Raw genomic sequence first — 22,062 nt, 5'->3', positions numbered from 1 at the left:
GGTAAGAGAAACAGGGATGTTCCTGACTGCTCCTCTCTAACATATTTAGTATCCTTCACACTGTACCATTTCTACTCTTCTGTATCTTCCAAAGTAAAAGGTCTGGCCTCTATTCCATCGGGAGTTTTCCCAGGCTCTTGAGTATTCTTGTCACCCTTTTCCTAATGCCCTTCTTTCAGCCACGTCATTTTTGAGCTGGGGAGGCCACCATTGCACACTGTGCTCTAGCTGAGACCTCCAGCACTGGCTTTACACAAAAAGCTCTATGATACCCTCCCAGTTATTCAATATCTCAATATTCCTGAATGATAAGCAACCTAATATTGCAGCTGGGTTTTGATCATGGCTGTAATTTGAGCAAGTGTCCCCGCTGATCTCCTCTGGATCCTGCAGGACTGCTCCCGCTCTCCCTCCCAGCCAGTCTCATCTGCGTTGTTCACCTCTTCCATTCAATCTCTCTCCACCACTGTTCTGCCCATTTTCTGGACAACTTTACAGTTCTTTGAAAGCATTCATAGTCTGTACTGCTTCTGAACAGACCAAGTAATTGTTTCCACTACAGATTTTGCTATTTTACTGCTCCAGCCCTCCCTCAATACCAGCAACAAACAGGTTAACAACAGGAATCTCAGCCAATTTGCAGATGTCCAAATCCAAACTTCAGTCTCCTTCTACTTCAGCAGATTAGGCTAACCCTCTGCTTTTCCTCTGCTCCCCACCTTGCAGCCATAACAGCATTCTGCCTCTGACTCCACAGCATCGTAGTTGCTGAAATCCTTTGTCCAGAGCTTTGTCACAGACCGGCCGCTCACAGCATTTGGTTTGCAATTACTCACAGCTCCTCCAGCACAGTCTCCATTCTAGGAGATCACTGAGATGTCAGCTCACATTGTAAAATACATGCTGGTGGACTACATCATGCCATAATCTCTCTGGTACTTTACTATTGTTTCTAAATGAGGATTTCAAGTTGGTTGCCAGGTCCAGATGCAATGTGTTACTTAAATACATCACTGAATTAGCTAACTATGCCTGTAGCTGATTCACAGGCAAAGCTCTGTTTTCAGCAGAATTTATTGAAGAGACACAAACCTCAGATCACTGCTAAACCCAGCCACAAATCAAAGTCCTCTAGCATATGGGACCAATCAGTCTAGCAGAGGTTTGCTGCTGGAGCACTCGGCAGTGCGTGCTGGAGTCACAGCCATTCGCCAAAGCATTTCTTCTCCCAGGGCTCTGCTAGTGCCAGTAGTGCCCTGCTCTCCTTCCCAGACTTGACATGCACCCGTGCAGGGCCACTGCTGTTTCTGTATTACTTCTGGGATCCCAAATGTGCCCTGCTCTTCTAGAAGTCCTTCAAGGACTCCTCTTGCCTTACAGCCCTCCAGGTGTTGTATTGCCATCTTCAAGAAGAGTAATGGCCAGGCCCAGTAGCTAAGCAACAAATGGCTGCCATGCGGGAATTTGACGTTTTGGTAGAGGATGGGAATCAGGAGCGCATGAAGAACAGGAAAAATGAGCAGGACGTCATCTTCCACGATCTCTGCTGCACTGAGGAGGCAGCTATGTCAAGGAGTTGTATTTAACCCTACCCTGAGGAAAGGTAAAGCAGATGCTGCGTGCCTCTGAGGATGGACACAGGGAAAGAACAAGCCAGAAGAATACCACTGACACAACCACCGTTTGGGAAGAAGGAAGGAGAGGAGAAAAGAAGACTTAACATGTACGAAATGGTCCAACTTCACTTCCATCATCTTGGAGGGAGTCAGAAACTACTGAAGCCAGACTAGAGGCCAACATGACAGCAAGGTTATTGTAAATGATAGCCATAATAAAAAATGCCATAAAATTACAAGGATGCACTGGTGTTATTATACTTTCCCAATGAAATTTCAGCACTGAAAAAATCACGTGCATAGCCACACTCTGAAGTCTGTCGGACAGCCCTCACAACGAAAGCGCTGCTTCCTCAGGACTCAGTCCTTCCCTGACTTGCTCTGCTCTCCCTGCTCGCTTGCAACAGCAGGGCCGGGACCTAGGCGCCTTTGTCCCATGTGAGCACTCACACAGTCAGCAGGAGGAACGGCAATGCTCTCCCCAAGATCCCTGACCTGCACACCTCGTTTGTTGACAAGTTTGCAGTGTTGCTGAATGTCTCATTATTTAACCAAATACCACCACGCCGACTGAAATGTTGCTCAGATGTAAGCACTTTTTGTTTATTTACCCTGAAGTATACAGCACACAGAGCAAAAGGAGAAGAACAGCAAGCCTTATGTGTCTTCTTCCCCTTCTCCATCACAGCTGTATTTCATCTCACCCACCCTGGAGTCACCATCTCGCAGTCAGGAGAGTGGCTCTGCTCCCAGCATGCTCCCCATTTGCCTGTCAGTTCAGCATGATGGGTGCTGAGTAACCCTCCTTCTTCCTCACGCCAGCATCTTTAAGGCTTTAATATTCTGTTTGATCTGAGGTTGTGGGAGGAGTAAGCAATCTTCTGTCTGGGTTATTAACTAGGTAGGGAATACTCCCCATGAAATATATTCCCCAGCATTTCCTTTAGATCTCTTATCCATGCCATTGTGCTGCGGTTTTGTTTTGTGTGTGTGTGGTTGTTTTTCTTGTTTGTTTTTCTTTCTTTTCTTTTCTTAAATAAGACTTTCATTTATTTATTTATTTAATGTTACACATTGTGGCAAGTAGATATAATGCAAATAATCTGAGAGCCAATGTTATTTATAACATTACTGCACATAACACCCTCATTCTCCCCACCAGCCTTTTACTCTATAAAAATATACAAGAGTAAACAGGCACTCCATAAAAAGAAACCCAGGCACCCAGTGTTAAGACTGAACAGCTAAGAACTTAGCAGCAGCAAATATAACCTCACCTCCTTGTGAATAATGCCTTGTTATTTAGTCTGGTTACATGATGACGCACTGTACTGCAAATACTATGCTGAGGTTATCAGCTTTCTTCTACAATCTTCAATACAAATCAAGAAAATTATGTATACAGAGGCCAAACAACCCATTTGAAAGGCTAGGAAAAAAAAAAAAAAAGGAAATATACGGAAATATACTTGAAAATCAAGAGTGTTGTAGAAGAAAAAAATAATTATACAAATCAGAATGAAAATGCTGAAGCGTAGGTAATATAATGTAGAAAAAATGGCATGTACTTCAAAAGGCAAGATGTCATTGCATATGAAAGGAAAGGAAATAAAACAAGGAACTACTTTAACTAAACAGCTTTGTCCAACTCTTTGCCCTGGCCTTGTGAGCAGTGAAGGTTCGTATCAGTTGTCTTCGCAGCTTCTTCGGAAGTAACAATACAGGGATAAGAGTGTGACCTTAAATAGAAACATCTAATATCCAAGTTTCCTGCTCAACACAGATGAGGCATACCCTTCGTTAACAAGGTGGGCTTCATTTTTTATAGACTCAGAATATTTTCAGAGCACTTGGCCAAAAGTCCCAACAGTCCTGTCACCGGGCTGAGAAATGAAGAGGGGGTGCCCATCTGTTTGTTTTGTGTTGTCTCATGAAGAACATCCTTAGAAGAATTTTACAGGGAAGCTTTTAGAGAAAATAAAAATATTTATTTTTTCCTCTAGTGAGGATTTCTGGGTTCACACTGACATTTGACTTAGCAGTTATTTAGCATGCTGTACACCATATTTCACTTACAACAACAGTGGATACAATAATGTTCTCTTCCCCCAGAAGATGACAGTAGGGTACATGTTTCACAGGAAATTACATTTTCTCAAGGTCTGGGGGTGTGCTTTTTTTGTTTGTTTGTTTTGATTTGTTGTGGGTTTTTTGTTTAATTTTTAAGGCTCAAATGAAGGAAATACGTTGGGAAGAAAAGTTCTATGGTGATACTGACACTGAGTCTGGATGTAGAAAATGTATTTCTATAATACATTAAATATCCTACCATGTTCAAACAAACACACAATAACATTTATGTGCAAAGAAGCCATAGTCACAGCTCTGAAACCTCCTCTAGAATTTGCTTCAGCAGCAGATTTCAGTCATCACCAGACACCTGTAAGACAAAAGAATAAGGAGCAAATGTTAGCAGAGAGACTTCTCCCATTCAGTTTGCTGCCCAACAGGACTTGCAAGAGCCTTCAACATCTATCAGCACGGAAAACTACTTTGGCTCCCTGTCCTGCACAGCTCTGTGATAAGGAGGTGAATGAGATCTGTTTTATCCATCATCTAGGTGTACAGCAGGGCAGTGGGGCTATCCAGGAGGACGCCCACGAGTACTCCAAACTAGAAAAGACTGACATAGCATCATGTTTTGGGATTACGTTATTCACGTTGTTAAGGGCTTGCTGGGAAAACGTTAAGACAGCAAGCATGCATTTGTAATACACCACCTAGCTTACCAAAAGGAGCCGTAAAACCTTTTAAACAGACACAACAGCAAAAACAATTAAGGGAACTCCTTCAGTTCAGAGCTACCTGGGGTGAGTACATGAACTGGCATACAAGCTGCCCAGAGGCCCTGGAGAGCAGTTGCTGAATTAGCAGGGAACGGAGCGACTAATTGGTGATTGTTTATCAAATAATACAGCAGCTATCGCACTGTACTCTAAGGGGGAGGGAAGAATAAAGCTGTATTGGTTGCCACTACTGTGAACTTAGCATATTCCTGAGATACGTAAGACATATTCTTCAATGCTTTAAAGTGTCCATATGCAGATGAGACAGAGGCAGGCAGGAGGCACATTTAAAAGTGCATTTATTTCAAATGCCTCTGCTAGTTCAGAGGACTCAAACATAAACAGTTGTCTAAAAAAAATAGATGCATTTTGAAGAGGGAGAGGAGAATTTATCACTTTTGAGGTGGGAGGAAGGGATGGAAAATACAGTGCTAATTAATATAAAGCCTTCTCTGTCCCTGCTGCCCCTTCGTCCCCAAAAATGTGAAATCAAGAGCCTTCTCTGCCATGCTCTCTCAACACTCTTGGCACATACGTCTTTCTCTGTCTCTCTCGCACTTACACACTCTCTCTCTCCATAAAGGGGCATGAAATGAGAAATTTTAGCAAGGTTTCTTTACAGAAGAGAGGCTTGGCTTCAAGCCCAGTATACAGATGTGGGAGGCAGTCTTGAAAGAGAGACTCCCTCAGCACTGCCCAAGGAAGTGGTACTCCTCACGGGCCAGAAGCCAGGCTCGCTGGGACGCACTGTCTCAAGCCCCACCAGTATTACCTATTTCTCAGAGACAATAAAAGCCCAGGAAGGTAAAAACAACAGCATGATGCTGTCTTGAATTTTTCTCAGCTTGAACTTTAGGCAAAAATGAGCACATGTTGAGAGGAACGGTCAAAAAAAAAAAAAAAAAAAAAAGAACTTGTGGCATCCCTGGATTTGGTATTTACTTTTCACACACCATCTCCAGTTATAAGAATTAGCCAATTTAATACTGAGAATTGTTTGTTATCTTTAGCTTCAGATAGATTATTTCTTTTCAGCTAGTCCTTGTAAGACTCTTGTAATAGTTTATTGCCATAGTTATACAAGCATAGACAATTTACACTAGGAAAAAAAAAACTTTTGCAGGTACAGTTGTACATCATTTCCATGAGCAAATTAAGTTGTCTGAGAAAAAAATCCTTTTTTCCTCTAGTGTAACTTCATATATATTAGGGCTTTTGCTAGCATAGCAATGATGACAAAAATATAATAAATCCCTTCCTGACACAGCTATGCCAGCAAGACTAAAGCCTTAGTCTCAATGAGATTGAACTACTTCATATTTCAGCAACATTTAGATCTATTGATGCTTCAATTTCTAGAAATAATACAGGCTTTTTCCCTCACAGCACAGTGCATCTTCCCCAGCTGCCTGGCCTGTCCATGCTCTGGTAACCGTTGGTCTGCTGGGCTACCTTTACAATATCAAGTATTCAACTGTATGCTCACTAAAGCCATTGAAAAAAGTGACTATTATATATAGTTAAAGAAAAATACCACCAACAAAACCTTTATCTCCATCACACACACAGATGCTCCACAATTTCTGCTGGGCCCCCAGCCCTAGCTTATAGCCAACTCTAACCCACTTGTAGTATTGCAGTAGTAAACACTGTCCCACATGGTTGCAATGTATGTTTGCTTTAGTTACATCTTTCCCTTCTGTTTTAAAATGCACAATATAAACCAAATGCATCTAGTTTCCGAAGCTGTACTTCCACTTTGAACGTATCAGGAGGTAAAGAAAACAGCCAGCTCTTTTTCTTTTTTTCTGTAATTAAGAGGGAATTTCTTACCATGCCCAATGAAATCCAGAATGTTTCAGTGCAGATGCCTGAAAAAGAGAAAACAGTCTTTAAAAGACAGTCTTTTGCTCAACGAAAGTCTAACTCTGAAGAAACTATTGCCAGCATAATTCTATAGTTTGAGTTAAATAAATAAATACTTATCTGATGAATTGTTGCCTGGAATCCTTTTGTGCTTGTATCTCTTGAGTTAGAGGCCATATTAAAAAAAGCGCACAGGAGATTTGAAATCTGAGGACAACCTAAAGCTTGGTTCTAAGAAGTCTCAATGCACCAGTACTTTCCCGTGGCGTGGGTGAGACAGGTTTAGTCATCAGGTGTGACAGAGAGCAGTCTGTTGCAATCCAACATTACATGGAGAGCCAACTAGAAAGCAACGTATTTAGCACATACACTGCACACATCACAGTACCCTCAATAAAAAGAAAATCAGGTGTTTCAATGCACAGGTTTTATTCAGGTCAGCTGCATTCTGGTCCCTCTGAAAAGCTATAGCAAGTGCCTGGACACAAAGATGATCACCAGTCAGATTTTTGCCAGACATCAACATCACTGTTATGTACATGAAATACTACTGTCCTCTGTACAGGTATTAAGATAAAAAGACCCTCCAAAAGTATTAGAATATCTGCACAAATTAGGACTTCACCTAGTATGCATTTTCTTTCATCTCAGCTTTTAAAAAAAAAAAAATCTTCTGACTCTCTCTTCTGCAAGGACTCCCACTGAAATTTTTTCAAAAACTCAAACTGACTTTTCAGGGCAGCAGCTTCCTCTGTTACATGCTTAGACAATACCTGCCATAGGATGGGTGTAATTACACAGGAATAGCCAGACAGGATCAGTTCAGAGGCTGAGGAAGTCAACTGTTCTATCTAGGCTCATAATTTATCCTTTCTCCTCCTCTGGCAAGTGCCAACAGACTCCCAAGCTCTGGGCCTTCCCAGCTCCCCACAATCTCTGCATTTTTGTACACAAGAGTCACCAGGAGAGTTTTTTCAAGGGATATGTCCAAACACCATTGTCAGCACGTGAACTTTTGGCATCTACAATATCCCTGGGCAATTTCACAACTATAGGAAGTCCTTTTTGCTTGTTTTAAACTTGTCACCTAACCATCCGCCTGAGGCTGCCTGGCTCCCACGGTATGGGAAAGTGAACAGTCATTTTCCATTTGCTTTCTTCGTGCCACTTGAGAGTTTACAGCCCTTCATTTTCTTCCTGCTCAGACAGGAGGTTGAAAATCCCCAAGAGTTTAGCTGTTTTCCATACAGGAGTCACCCACATCTTTTATTGATGTTTTCTGTATTTTCTCTCCTTCTCCTGCATCTTTGTGAGATGAAGGAGTAAGGATGCAATGGTCAAGTGCACCACACACTTATATTGTAGCGTAAAGATCTTTCAGTTTTGTCCGTTATTCCTCTCCCAATAATTCTTAGCATTCGGTAGTCCTTTTTTCTTTTTTTTTTTTTTTTTTCCTTATTCCTCCTGCACATTCGGCAGGCTTTCTGTACAACTGTTATAACCCAAGGTTTCTTCCCCGGTGATAATTTAGATTCCATCACTGTGTATTTCAGTTTAGGATTTTCTCCTGCTCTGCACTGTTCTGCATTCATCAACACTGAATTTCATCTGCTGGGTCACCCTCCAGTCACTCTGCAATGTGAGGCCATTCTGCAGCACCCAGCATGTCCTCACCTCAGCTATCCTGCCTGATGGGGTATCGTCAGGACGCTTCTTTTTCTCATTCTCCATCTCTCTCAGAAACAGCACCAGTCTGGATGGAGATGTCCCAGGTCACCTCCACCGCTCTGTTAAAAGCTGGCTGCTAAACTGAAATGACTACTAATCCACGTAAGGACCTTACCCATTATCCCACGGCAGCTTGACTTCATAAAAAGTTTTTGAGGAAGTATACATGGGGAAAAAAAAAAAAAACTTAGAATTTTGTTTATTTGACTATTCCTATTTTCATCTTTCTTGTTTTAGAAAAGCTACAGTGCTCTTCTCCCAGTTTCATCCTTCTTGTACATGGCACGGCAGTGTGCTCACACACAGGTTGAACAATGCTACATGTTCTTTCACTGGCTGAGCTCTATTTTAAATGACATGTTTACACAAACCCTCTGGTTTTGAATGTCATTCAAACAACACAACGCCACATATGGTTTCCCAGTGTTCAAGAGCAGCTCAGAAGTCCCAATTTAGACTCTGAGGCCCACCAAATAAAAAGGAATGCAGTGCATATGTTCCCAGAGCTTGCTCAGCAAATGTAGGCTGCAGAAGTTCAGAGGAAGAGCAAAATCACCAACCCTGCTTACTAAATACGACAGTAGATGAATAAGTCTAATTTTCTAAATAAGAATAATTGGCTCAAATATAATGCCAATAACCCTTCGGGGGACGCAGAGATGGTGAGTGCCTTTGAGAGTAATAAAGGAGACAATTCTTATTGCATGCATGTACTTAAACTATAGAAACCCATTATGAGAATTGTAATTCCAATTATTTGGCTAAAGCTGGCTACCCTGAATCAGCAAACAAAACGCACAGGTAAGGCAAAGAAGAAAACAAAGGAGCTGCAGTGCGAGGCAGCAACCCGGCCTCAGCAAAGCACAGCTCCAGCGCCACCGGGCCAGCACGTGGGCAATGGCTGGGATGCAAGGCTTTAGGGCCAGGACCTCCATCATGCTAAGCACAGGCCCACGGCACGGAGATCCTCACACCAGACTGAGCTGGCTGGCTGCTCCTGGCGGGCTGGTGCTCAGGCCTCATTGCCATTACCCAGGTACTGCACCAGGAGCGGGGAAGAATTGCTCATAAGTAATCGAGGGTCAGAGGCGTCGAGAGAAAAAGGTAAAACCTGAACAAAATTTGTCTTTGTAAGATTCTGAGTGTGCCTTCTCCAGCAGTGCTCCACACACCACATCCTTCAGCAAAGAAGTAGCCGGTGCTTTCTCCTCCCAGGAGACTACGCCGGTGACTGGTCAACACCGGAGCTAAAGGATGCACTTACTCATTTCACACTCCCTCTAGATTTCCCCTGGGCACCCAGTGGAAACCCCAATCTTCCCTTTTTAAGGAAAGAAACCCTTTGGGAAAAGAGCAGTCAGCCCCTTGCCAGCCCGCCCAGGACTGCATCTCCTGCAGTACACATCCCCAGGACAGTGCAGCACGGAGCAGGGAGTGGATTTAGCCCAGCTCATTCACCATTTAAAAATTAATGGCAAATGCAGCCTCTCTAGCTATAGATAAGTCACTCCAGAGACCTCTGGAAACTAATGTCAGCCCTCCAACTCCTGTTCCTATTACAGCGTTAATCTTAGAGGCTGATCCGCACACCAGTAAATGCTTAAAGAGGCCTGGTAGCTCTACCAGAGGGCTGATTCTCACTCTGCTCACATACACAGAAAGGTAAATGCAACATAGCAATACACACATTCCACTATTAAAGACCGACTTAGAAGTGTCACATTTTTAATATCACATACTTATTTACCGACGCCTGCCTTAGTAGGCATATGTAACCTAATACTGTATTTTACTGATATTGCAGATGGTATAACCAATCTCCTAAACTCTCTACACTCTCAAAGGATTAGTATGATGTGTAGAGCAGTTTTAGCTTACAAAGCACTACTTTAGTGTGTAGGGTTATTGATTTAACTTAAAAATTCTGCTATATAGTGTAGTTTTACTGATTTACCTTTTACAGTAGTGTAAGAATATCTTTTCTCCCCTAAAAACTTTGACACACTTCATTATCCAGTACAAAATATTGCTCCAGGTAGGATTTCAGGGCAGGAATTCGGTAATCAAAATTATGGACTTTCTGAAGAATTATGTGTGGCAGGTCTCCTCCCTCCTTCCTCGTGTCATTTTCACTAAATAAACCTGGCACACTCCCTAAGCTTTTTGCTACAAATTTCTTAGAGAAGCACCCACAGTTATATGCCAGCACATCACCTCCCTTCTTCCAGCCTCAAGCCTTTAAGCCAGAAATCTGTTTTGTTATAGGGCAGATACTGACGGGGTAGTTTTTTGCCCCATCTGAAATACTTCCCAAATTTGCTGATACATTTTCCTTCTTCTCAGCCATAATAGTCGTTCAAATCTCTAGTCTCCTCTCCTCTTGATTGCTGCAGGGATCTCCTGTGCCATCCCCAGTCCCAGCTCACACAGTTCCAGCACATATGGGAAGCTGCAGCTGAATGGTGCATACACATGACAGCAAAAAGTTAATCCCATGACATTGCTGAAAGCTTATTTTGAAAGCATACTTTAAAAACAGGATCAAACCCCAGAATCACTGCTTATGGCATTTTTCTAACCTTTCTTTATGACCAACTGTATCTGCAGCCATGCAACTCGAACTCTGACCTTCTTCCCTGCACCACTTTCCATTTTTATCTGTCTTCAAGCAAGTATATTCTCTTATGTTAATTATTCTGTTTAAATCCTCCTTTATTCTGCTATATTAATCACTTCCCCCCAGTTGCCTCTATCTTTAATTTCTCTGCTACTAAATTCAATAAGGAAAGTGATTCAATTTTACCTTGTGATGACTTCATGTGGCACAAACCATTATCAAAAAGTAGCCTAGAGTCTAATGTCAATAGCTCTACTTTTCCCCCTTTTTCTTTACAGATGAAGAGTTACAGAGTTACTTAAATCTGTTAAAAATCTTTCCCAGTCTACATCCTTGAAGTATATCAATTCATTGTATTTTTGTACATTCGCTGGATTATAACCTTAAACTCTTTTAGTCCAAAAACTGGGTATTAGTATTGCCAGTAGTCAGTGATATGACAACATATCACTGCAGTAAAAGCTTAGGCATACAGATCAGTTGTCTGCACATCTGTTGATTCACATCAACTGGCCACACATATATACGTATATATGCACATTGCCAATGGCAAATACAGGATAATTCCTATCAGCTTAAAAAAACCTTGCCTCAATAAAGAATGCCATATGGTTATATCCCACTCCAACACCACAAGGAAGTAGTCGATGACAGGTAAGGATTACACAAAGGCATTACCTCAGTCTCAGATATTTTAGCTTGCTTTACAGTGTTTCCACACCTTCACGCTTCAAGATAATACTATAACAATATCTGGTCACTCCCAAACTCACAGTGTACTAAAAAAAATATTTAAGATTATATCTAAACCTCTACTCTGCTAAGGTAAATAAAGCAGTGTGATTTCAAAAGGTACATAGATCATAGATAAACTGGTCTAGCAACCAAAACCTTCTCTCTCATGAAATGATAAATGGTGCCATTCCGGCAGCTATTTAGACCTTGCTGCCTGAACTCAGGCTGACCCGAAACATAGCCATTCCTTCATTACCCCAAGCTTTGCACTGTGTGTTGCATCAAACACCTTATCTTTTCCCTTATTACAACACCTCCAGCAACAGTTTTCAAAGAAAAAATAAAAATAAAAAGGCAGACTATTTAAAAAGAGCTGATGCTTACAAAGTTAAACCTGAACAGCACACCCAAGAGCGCTCTGTATTTTTCAGCCGCACAACATCCTGCGGTGGCCTTGGCCAGCTGGGCTCTCTGGCCCTCTGAGTGATCCCTCGGGTGTGCTCCTATTTTATCGGGCAGTGAACTCGCCGGCCACAAAGCCAGCAAGAAGTTTGCTGGGAACGGGAACTGGCTCAATCATAAGCAACTTTGAGGTAAATAAAGCAGCGAGAAAAGGCGCAGGCAGGAGGCAGGGGGCCATCAGCTTGGAGAGTACCTTGGGGCACAGCTCTGCTTGTTACCAAGGTTACTCGGTACTTCCCCATGTAAAATTTCATTTCCAGTTGGCAATAACCCCACGAAACTTTGACCCTCTTGAGTGGAAATCTGGGCTGGCCGTATGTTGTATATGTGCTGCAGTTGGGGCTGGGCTGGAGATGGTTTCAAATATTCTGAAGGTTTCAGAGTATTGCGGGCAGTTTTGGGAGCGAGATTACAGGGAAAGGTGTGGGGGGGTTTCTTTTCCTAGAAAGGCTGGTTTGGATCTGACACTACGCATGACACATCACAAATCTGCCCTTTGTGTCAGGAAAGTGTCTAAACAAAAACCTGCCCAAATCTGGACAAGTTGTAAATCCTCAAATGAAATGGAAAAGTCCAGATCAAAAACTGTCAATAAAAATGTCTCTAATTTTAGCTGTCTCGGCCGAGAAGCTGTTGAGGCATTTTCCACCATTCCCTCAAAGCTCCTGCCCCAGCAGGTTTGCTCCAGCCTGAGGCTCAGAAGGACTTTCCTTGCAACTGCAACTTCAGCTTGCTGAATGTTGCCAGATCCAGACGTCTAAAACAAAAGCAAGGATATTCTTTTCCCCATCAGTGTTTTCCCAGCCAACATCCCCTGCTTGGTACAGGGAATGTGGAAGATTCAAATTAGCAGCACCAAACGCAGAGGGATAAGAGTGGGGCTTGCAAAATTCAGGAAGAAGTACAGGGAGACAAAGTACACAGGTGAGAAAATGTCTCCCTAAGGCCCTAGTGACTGGCCTAGACAATCTGGAATAGGAATGGGAGAGAAATGGGATCTGAGAGCTGGGGAGTCTGAGACCATTGGCAGGTTTGGCACCAAAATTTGGCAAAGAAAACCATGGCAAGGAGTCAAGATGGTGTGGAAAAGTGGGTGAGAGTCACAGCTCCAATAATCTTGGATGCAGAAGAAGCGCTGACACTATGCTGAATGGGTACCAGTTGGCTGAGCTATGTCTGGAAAGGAGCTCAGGGCTGAGGTTCAGTGGGAACACACCAACATGTCAGAAAATACCAAAGTCCAAGCAGACATAGATCAGACGAAAATCAGGATCAGGGGACTTCCTATAGCTGAGCCAAAACCTGAAATTTCTGTCCAGTATCTGTGAAGCGAATCACAAAGCAGATTGATGCTGCTTCTTGCTGGCCTGCAGGGGGATGCTTGGCGGCTGCCTGTTACTCCATTAGCTCAAGGGGCCGGTGGACAGGAAGAACTGCAGTCTGTGCAATGACTCAAATGTGTGATTCACTCCCTATCATTAATCTGTTTTTTCATAAAAAGTGAGTTGTCAGGGAGCAGCTTCTTCCCCTGAGCCTCTCACATCCCCTGCTCCATTCACACAGCATTATTTTGAAAGATCAGATTTGGTTATCTCTGTGGTGCCTCACCCTGGCCTCATATAGCTTCACTCAAAGTTCAAAGAAAGCAAGGAAATTCTGTTGCCTTTCATTTCCTGGGAAACGTGCACATTGTCCTTGCATAAAACCCTTTCACTGTGGAGGAGATGGGAAAAGGGATATTTTACATGCTTGAGGAAGAGTTATGGCTGTATTGAACAGTACACCCCCTTTCCCTCAAAGAGATTTTTAATCCTAATATCATACAAAATGATCACTTGCACACTATGCCAAAAGCTGATCTAAGCATCTTCACTGTCTTAGGACAGCATACCTCCTCAGGAATGAGCACAGACAGTATTGCTCTGCGATTTTCTTGTGACTTTATTTAAAACATAGTAATTTCAAGTTTAGCATGGCACTTTCCATCAGTTACTTAAAACAAACAAACAAATTGCTAAATAAAAGCTGCAAGCATCATTACAGATGAGAAAAGCAGAGAGAAGAGTATTGGCCACGGTCCATCTCCTGCAACCCAGGAGGTGAGCTCAAGAGAAGAGTAGTGCTACATAACCTCCTGCAGCGCAAGCCACCTGTGTGGGAACAGAAAGCCCAGACCCAGGATTATTTAGTGCATGGTGATACTTGCCCTTCAGTAAAAGAGCTGAAAAAGTCTCGATTGCTTTCACAGTTCATAGGCTTGCATAAAACTTTCCAGTCCAAAGCACAAAGTAAATCTGGCCTATCTGGAAACATGATGCTGCCTCACCTGCCGCTCTGATAACTCTACCAGGTCATTTGTTTCCTGGAGGGATTGCTTCGTTCAGACCCTGCCTCCACTTCCTTCCCAGTGCTGCACTGCTTGCATTGCTGACAAAGGGAATGGCAGTTCTTGCTAAACCTGCAGTACTGTGGAGTTTTGATCACCTCCAGAGAAACTTCTTGTGTTTCTGCTGCTCCTTCTCTCTTCAGATGATGCTTCGTAAAATTTGTGATTCAGGACAGACCTACCATTTGTTGCACAGGATCTGGGCCTGCAACAAGCCGTTTAGCCTGGCAGTTTGTAGGAAGATGGCAGAACGCCTTTTACAAAAGAACAAACATTGACTCATGTTAGGAAATGTCACTTGTGCGATGCACTATTTTGCAAGACCACCGTGGTTGCGCTGCCTCACTCTGATCAGCCACATTAATATTTGAATACTGGATGACAACAGTTGAAGATTAATTCCAGTAAGTTATTCACGCCTGGAGGTTCACATTTCCAAGCAAAAGCATGTGGGCTAGACTATGGCATTTCACCACAGCCCCAAGGAAAGTGCAGTGGGAAGTCACCCAGCCCCAAGAGGGCCAGAATAGGCTGTACCTTTGTAAAATAATCCCTCTTCCTGCTTCTCTGTATCCAGGGCACTTCACCGCAGGAGACAGTATGCCAGGGGCCTTTTTCTGCTGCCAGACAGCGCTGCGGGACAGTACGTTTATGAAAGGGCGTGTGGACATACCCAACCTTGTATCTATTCCCTTTGGAGAAAGATGCACCGTTTATTTAGCAAGGGAAACAAAAAAGGCTGTTCTCAGACAAGCCTTCCTTGCAAGACCAGGACATGTTTCTGTGACTGATCGAGATCAAGCCGAGAACAGTTTGGCCCATTGCATTTATTTCAGTTCCACACTCCTTACATAAGAGTCTTGAAGCCAAGAAGGACTTGAAAAGATGACAGTGTGAGAAGAGATACTGTCAAAACAAAAGTGTGAAGGCCTATGCAGTGAAGAGCCTCTCGAGAACGCTTTACTCCACAAGGACAAACTGCTTTCCATGGATTGCTGTTAACACACATGGAGCATGAAACCAATGCAGGGGAGCGTTACTGGAAAGCCAGCGCAGCAGCATGCGGCCAGTCAGCACCTGACCCTCTGCAGGAGAGCCAGGGAGCACCTGCCTGCCACTGGCAGGTCTCCGCTAGGGTTTGAGGAATATAAACAGCAGTGAAATTATCTGAAATTTACATACTTTTCCTGAAACCACAATTTTTTCTTCTGGCTTTTTAATTTATTTTACTTTATTTTAAATAGAGTGGGAGATGTAGCTTACTTTTCAGAAGTGCTCAGCAACCCCGGCTCAACCACAGCAACATCCACAGGCGCACCTTCAGCATGCAAAAGCCCGCTGAAGACAAGGACTAGGAGGTATTATTTGCTGATTCCCACCTTTGAAATGGAAGTTCAGAATTAACAAAAGGAAAAACCTCTCTATTGTTATATCCAAGACTACCGAATTGCGATGCAGAAACTGCTAAGACTTCAACCCCATCAGGTCTTAAACACGTGAATTTTGCTGTTATTGTTTGGCTGTATTGAAAGTCACTGCCTGGTATCTCCATAGAAAAAGTAACAGAATATGAAAATCTTGAGTGTGTTAATTATAAGATATGTGAAGAGCTAAAGACTGAATTATTTAATATACTGAACACTAGTTTAATGATCAAACTGGTGTTTATGCCAGCCACATGTTCATACAGAAATCATCTTGAAACACATAGCTCTCAGTTTCCCCACAGAAAAACTACAATAACGCAACTACTAGAAGTATCTGCAAGTTTTCAGCTGATTGGTAGACACTCAAAATCAGAAAGTACTCAAAATCAGAAAGTTTTTTAAAGTAACTAGTAAGATTGTGAGAATATTTCTAAGGCTAAATATAAACAGTACAAAACATCAATCTTTCAGGCTCTCGGGGCAAAAGAAAATCCAAATGTAAAAATCCCCTCCTTCTCCTCCGTTCTAGTTCCTGGGCAAAGACAGGAGACATTTACAATGATGTGTAGTAAAGTCAGTTTTTTGCATTGCTCTGCAGTCACGTATGCCTCTGTAAAATGGACAGAAAAATGCTGCAGTGGAAAGGCACGGAGAATTTGTGGTTGGTGCCTTTTATCCTGCGCTACTGTTTTATAGCAGCACCGGCACGGAGCTGGCTCACTCCACTCCCACAGATCATTACAAGAAGTCCAGGTCAACAAAGATCAAGTTCCTCCTGTAAACTCTCGGTCATTACCCTGATGCCAGGATTACTTCTTTGGGTTCCCAGGCCTCTGTGTGTCCTCTCCCCTCCTGCTAAGGCCGAGCAGCAGCAGCTGAGCTTCTGGCCCCCTCAGGGCTGGGGGCCGGGGGCCAGCTTGGGCCGTGCCAGGCCCCTCAGCAGTGCCCGGCGCCCTGAGGATTTTTGGGCTGCACACACCCCCACCTCCGAAACACGCAGCGCCTCACTGGCAGGGGACTGCTGGATGTGATTCAGTGCTGCTGTCTGCTGAGATTACAGGAATTTGTGTTTGGGTTGTGTCTGCTGGCTGCCCCGGCCAGCCCAACAATTTCCACTGGGTTTAAAAAGCACCCCTTTCGCAGCTATTAGCCAGCAGCTCGAGTTATTGCAGCAAATCACCCCTGTTGTAAAGGCAGCTCTACACAGCTACAACTTACGCAAGATCGCCAACACCTCAAGGAATTGAGCTAAACAAAATTAAATTAAATTTAAAAAAAAAAGGTAACCCCCCAAACCAGAAAACCATCTTCACCTTTATGATTTAGAAGCTCTATTTTAAACGCAGCAAGCTCAAGATTTCAGCCTGAGACACAGCCAGTGTTGAGACAACAGTTTGCTCCAAATTCAATATACCTAATATTTACCAGAGGAGGAAAAAGGTTCAGAATATAGAGCAGGTCAAATAAAAGGATTGTGCAAAATTGAAAACACCTGCGAGGTGGGGCATATATGAAAGGATGTGCTGACTATTAAGGGGTACTCAGAAAGAAAAAAAAAGAGCTTGGATAAGGGCTGAAGTGAAGAGCTGTCTACTTCCATGAGCCAACATTCAAAATGGTGAAACCCACTACAGCCACAACCCACAGCAAAGGGCATTGGACAGGGCTGGGTTTAGTCCTCACAGCTTCGCAAAGAAAGGCACAGGACCTGACTGGAGAGAGTCCAATGCTTCCCTATTTCATCTTGGTCATTGGCAGCTTTCGGCCTACACCTCCCAGCACAGAGCACGGTCAGGTGCGAGCGGGCATTTCGGCAAGTGGGGACAGTCGTCCTGTTCAGGCTTCTTGGAGCACAAATGAAAGAAGGGCAGAGACACGATTAGTCTGAGCAGATTGTGAATAAAACATTGAAAAAGGGGAGAAAAAAAATGTATCCAAATCGCAAGGGGGAAAGCAGCGAGATAACTTAATGAGGGCTTTTTTTTTCCTCCCTAAAATTTTGCCTAAGAATCAGTTACCGAAGCAGCTAATGAGATAAGAGAAAATTCTGGAAGAACACCTGAAAACACCAGGTCTTGCAGCCTCTCTCTATAATATTTTTATTTCTTTAAAATAAAGTTTTCTGTAATGAAATATTCAATATTAGACATATGCTATTTGGGGAAATAATAACAATGTTTTAAACATTTTCACAAAGTTCCCTAGTGGCACCTCTCCAGAGACAGGCACCAAACACCCGCCAGGAGGAGGCTGCGACAACTCTGACATTTGGCAGGGGAATTGAAAAGGGGAAAACAACAGCAACTAGCTAGGGGTGGCTTTCAATTTTTCTACATAATGATCTCAGGAAGAAAACTTAGCTCCCTTGCTCTTCTACTTCTCCACAGAGGGGTTTCTCCCCTGTACCCACAAATGCAGTCCCCAAGCACATTTAGGTCGTGATCCTAGCTGCCCATACATGCAAAGTCAATGAAGGCATGAATAAATGAACAGATAATTAGGCCTAAGTATTGTCATGTTCTACCTGGTCCTTGCTCCATTAATCCATGCACAAATGGCCTTAAAGCACGGGTGGTTAACACTGCCTGAAAACAGACGTACCACTTCTGTACTTCACAGCAGGCAAGCATCTGAAGACGCGGCGGCGTATCCTTTCACATGAACTAAGGCTCCTACTAATCAGAAGCCCAATGGAGCAGTACTATTGGAAACGCCACTTGATTAGTCTGTGACTCAAGGAGAAGAGCCTTATTTATTATTAAAGCTAAATTCTCATTAAACTGTATTTTTCAGTAAACCTGGGACAAGCTGATCTCCATGACTTTTTAGCTCGTTCTGTTACAGGTTTAAGCAGCACACCAAATCCCGTGTTTCCCAAAGCTGGTTGGAAAGAACATGCAGGGTCCTTTTTCCCCCTTCTCATTTTAGCTAGTATAATGAACACGGCAGACATACACAATTAGAGAAGAAGTGAACTAATACTTTCCCCCTTCCCCTAATTCTTACAAAGTTCACTTTGAAACAAATATTTAGGGAAGTTCAGTTTCCTTTCACAGCTGCTCTTAGAGACCTTCGTAGAACAGACACAAACATTCAAGATTTGGAAAATGAGAGGTAACATAATTCAATGGCTTGAGATAATCAGAGCTGCAGAGTTACTGAGACATCAGTATGTTTGTCACTGCTTCACAGAAACTTAAAGCACATAAACAAAATCAATTCCGAGTCCAGAAGCACAAATAAATAAATAGGTTACCTCCACAGATGAGAGAGGGGGGAGCAGAATGTTTTTTATCCCAAGCCACTCAAATTTACATCAGCAGAACACAGTAACCTACTGTTTCCCACTACTTTAGAATTGTTAAAGGCAAAAGATAAATCGACCGTGTTACACAGTAACATAGTCTTAATAAATAAAAGCAGCATTGATACACAGTTCTATCCTACCTACCACTGGTCCAACCTACCACTTTGAATTTATTATTGACCACAGAAACAAAATGTGAAGGTGTCTGTTTGTTTTTGAAGTTAACTGGGGAGTCAGTATTCACCAGCAGGTAAGTCGGTACAATCACACCCCTATGCATGGTCCTAGGCCGTGATGTACTAGCAAGCTCTCTGCAGAAATCAGTAAGAGTGGTGTATGTGTACGGGGTTCAGCCAGGCACTGGGAGAATTATGGAGTATGACACCTATTCTATTAGAAATAAATGAGCTCATTTACATTTTAATTCTGTGGAACAAGCCACTCTCCAAAGGGCAGTTTGCTGGAGTTACCACAGATGTACAGAAGTTATAATTTTCATCGTAAATGCACATTACTACAAAAATCTCATCAGAGAAACCAAAGAAGCAATAGGCACATTAGAGAAAATGCCTGTCCGGGAGGCCCCTCCAGATCTTGAATGCCGCCTCTTCCTATCTGGCAGTATGTTGTTGCATAGCTAAATACCACAAGAAGTCTCATTAGTCAGGATGGAAATAAGTACAGAAAATATTGTACTTTTCATTGACCCTTTGAAATTATTAACACCATACAGATGGAAATCATACCAAAATATTTGAAGTCATAAATAATTTAACTGAACAAGCTCAAATAAATACATTACACGAACTACAGAATGTACTGATTCTCCTTTCTTATTAAGGGTTTAATTTCTCTGAATCTTGTCATCCTCAAGTGAAAAACCTGCCATCACTGACTAGATCAGAGGACAGAGAGATAAACCTCACTGTGTAGGTGCTGCTGTGCACCAAAATACCATTTCAGTGTATTTTTTCCTCTCTTAGAAGAGACAGCAATTACGGTTGGGTAAAGTCTGCTTAGGGAATGAGGCTATCGGTTTTATTGCACACCTTCAGCGTGATCTGACTATTGCTCACGAGAAATTCAGGTAATATTTGGCAAGTAATAACAGCATCTCAATAAAACAATCCAAACCCCTCAAATATTGAAAGATCTTGGCATGTAGCTTTTACACGTGAAGCTCTCTACAGTGACAATCACTTGTTTGTGGAGTGCCAGTATTTATGACAAACAGGAAGGCAGACTACTCACTTTAAGCTGTTGCTTTTAGGTAGGGAAGGGACCTAGGGCTTTCATTTCTGAGGAGACAGACCTAATCATTAGATTGAAAATTATCCTCAGTTAGATTTTTAACTGAGCTTGTATCACTTTTAAGAACAATGGTGGAAGCCAAAATGAGAAAACTTCCAAGTCATTCTCTTTCTGGCCCTACAAATATTAACACTATTGCTTTTAAGATGGAAGAGCTTGAGGGTAATACACCATCCTGGAAGAACTTACAGCTCCATAGTAAGAGCATTCCCCAAACGGGGTGAGAGATGGTTTTGCACAAAGTGAAGATCCGGGCACAACCCAGAACAGGTCTCTGGGATGTGTGGCAATAGGATGCAATGAATGCCATTTCCTTCTTTCTTCTCTGCCCCCCTCAGTCACTTCTATGACTCCAGTTCTCTGGTTTAATTTAGAAAACCTCAAGATGAAGTCTGTTTCCTTAGGGCTGAGTCTATTTGTTAAAGACAAGTGATGTCTGCAGAATGTTTTAACCCAGAAAAAAAGAAAACAAACTTCTCACCCAAACCCCTCCTCCCTATCCTTCCAAAAGAAACGAGGAAGGCTAAAATGGCATTATCCATTGATTCAGTGTTCGCTATATGTTGAAAAAAATGTGAAGGCAGTCAGATCATTTTTAAGAAGCAATGAATGGTAAATAAAGGGGTGGCTTGATGAAATATTTTCCTAGATTTGAATTTTGTATGTAAATAGAGAGTATGGATTAGCAGTTCTACCCACATCGACCTTACGATTTATGCTACTGTCAAAGAAAATCATCACCTCAAGGAAATAATTTTTAAATGACTTTATGGACTCTGGCTTGGATCTGGGGCACCTCAGCAAGGTCTCCGTGCAACCGTACACGTATGTGGGAGCACCGCTGCTACATTCTCTAACCAGGCACGAAACATGCCCCGTAACAGAGTGGGTGAAGGAAGTCTGCAGCCTCCAGAGTAAGGAAAGAGTCAAGAGGGTTTTGCTCGTCACCCCTCCCGCTGCCCCCACTTATCTTCATGCAGGAGGAGGAGGGCGATCTATTGATAGCGGTGTAAAGGCAGACATTCTTCTGATCCACTATTGCTTTTGTCAACAGCAGCTGAGCTGGTGAAAGAGAACAAACAGCCTCCCCTACGTGCATTGTTAGGGTAGGAGACAAAAGAATACCTGTTTTGAATCACTGAGGACTATTACTCTAACAAAGTACAAGATAACATTTCGCCAGAGGATACAAGAGATCCTGAGAGGAGTGACAATGAAAGCAGACAACCTTTCAGTCATCTTATCAAACTGCTTGGGGTACTTTCTGAACAGTGGGGGGAAATAATAGCAAATTGAGAGCAAACCCGGTTAATCTTCATACAAAGGCTTTTTGATAAATAATAAAATAGAGTTAAGGCTGGTGCGCCGGCCTTTGCCAACGTGCATTGCTTAGAAGGCAGGATATGAGGCAGGCCCAAACAATTGGAAGATAAACAAATACATACGCAACAGGGAAATGGTGCATGAATGAATTTCGTCCTTCGCCTTTTTCAAGCTATTCAAGAAGCAATCAAAGCACTCGGAGGCTCGGCATGCTTTTACATACTTTTTTTTTTGACACGTTACTTTACAAAAGATTCATAACAGCCCACTATCAGTAGCTTTGGTGTCACTGGATGGTATGTAAATGGAAATAGGCAGATCTTTGACATAAAAATAATAATCTCTGGTAAAATTACAGTACTACAGTGTATCATGGCATCAGAACTGTGGAAATATTAATACATGGATCTTTGACAATACAATGTAAGATGTCACTTT

General features: G+C 42.6%; 1 protein-coding gene and 1 long non-coding RNA gene across 11 annotated transcripts in view; both read right to left on the bottom strand.

Annotated features, from left to right (window-relative positions):
* RBMS3 (RNA binding motif single stranded interacting protein 3) overlaps positions 1-22,062 on the bottom strand; it is a 700,779-nt gene that overhangs the window by 653,662 nt on the left and 25,055 nt on the right. The gene's annotated exons all lie outside the window — the stretch shown is intronic.
* On the bottom strand, positions 2,873-15,631 carry LOC118249634 (uncharacterized). The gene is made up of 3 exons (XR_004779166.2): positions 15,520-15,631; positions 6,296-6,333; positions 2,873-4,056 (listed from the first exon to the last, which is right to left on the bottom strand). It is a non-coding gene; the product is annotated as an uncharacterized LOC118249634 (long non-coding RNA).

The sequence above is a fragment of the Cygnus atratus genome, chromosome 2 (assembly GCF_013377495.2).
Source record: "Cygnus atratus isolate AKBS03 ecotype Queensland, Australia chromosome 2, CAtr_DNAZoo_HiC_assembly, whole genome shotgun sequence".
Classification (NCBI taxonomy): Eukaryota; Metazoa; Chordata; class Aves; order Anseriformes; family Anatidae; genus Cygnus; species Cygnus atratus.
This window is presented reverse-complemented; position numbering and strand designations above follow the sequence as displayed.